The sequence below is a fragment of the Macaca thibetana genome, chromosome 16, assembly GCF_024542745.1.
Source record: "Macaca thibetana thibetana isolate TM-01 chromosome 16, ASM2454274v1, whole genome shotgun sequence".
NCBI lineage: Eukaryota > Metazoa > Chordata > Mammalia > Primates > Cercopithecidae > Macaca > Macaca thibetana.
In genome coordinates, this window is record NC_065593.1 from 75,206,414 (window position 1) to 75,207,449 (window position 1,036).

A 1,036-nucleotide genomic window follows, 5' to 3' on the forward strand; every position below is an offset into this window, starting at 1 on the left:
TGCATGCCTGTAGTCCCAGCTAATGTGGAGACTTGGGAGGATCAATTGAGCCCAGGAGGTCGAGGCTACAGTGAGCCATGATCACGCCACTGCATGCCAGCCTGGGCAACAGAGCAAGACCCTGTCTCAAAAAAAAAAAAAAAAAAAAAGAGAAAGGTTTGAGCTAAGAACTTGCCGGAGACCAGGAAATTAGTCAAGCAGGAGGATATCTGGGGGAATGGCATGCAAGGCAGAGGGGAAAGCTAGGGTCGAGGCCCTCTGGGAAAGAAGCAAGGCCAAGGGGCTGGAGTAGAGGGAGGAAGAGGGGAAGTAGTGGAAAATGAGACTAGCTTTACTGCTGATTATGATATAAGAGTAGTGGCCAGTTTCCTTTCCAATGTGGGCCCAGCAGAATGGCTCCTGCAAAGAAGGGTGATGAGAAGAAGAAGGGCCATTCTGCCATCAATGAGATGGTGACCCGAGAATACCCCATCACATTCACAAGTGCATTCATGGAGTGGGCTTCAAGAAGCGTGCTCCTCAGGCACTCAAAGAGCTCCGGAAACTTGCCACGAAAGAGATGGGAACTCCAGATGCGCACTTTGATACCAGGCTTAACAAAGCTGTCTGGGCCAAAGGAATAAGGAATGTCTCATACTGCATCCACATTCGGTTGTCCAGAAAATGTAATGAAGATAAAGATTTACTAAACAAGCTCTATACTTCGGTTGCCTATGTACCTGTTACCACTTTTAAAAAATCTACAGTTGGTGTGAATGAGAACTAATTGCTAATCATCGAAAATCCCAAATAAAGTTATCAAATTTTTTTTCTTTTTTCTTTTTTTTTTTTTTTTTTAGAGATGGAATCTTGCTCTGTTGCCCAGGCTGGACCACAGTGGCGTGATTTCGGCTCACTGCAACCTCCACCTCCCGGGTTCAAGCAATTCTCCTACCTCAGCCTCCCCGGTAGCTGGGACTACAGGCATGCACCAGCACGCCCAGCTAATTTTTGTATTTTTAGTACAGATGGGGTTTCGCCATGTTGGCCAGGCTGG

At 46.8% G+C, this 1,036-nt stretch overlaps 1 pseudogene; it reads left to right on the plus strand.

Moving 5' to 3' along the window:
- Nucleotides 1-392: 392 nt before the first annotated feature.
- Nucleotides 393-766, plus strand: LOC126939298 (60S ribosomal protein L31-like; annotated as a pseudogene).
- Nucleotides 767-1,036: the final 270 nt, after the last annotated feature.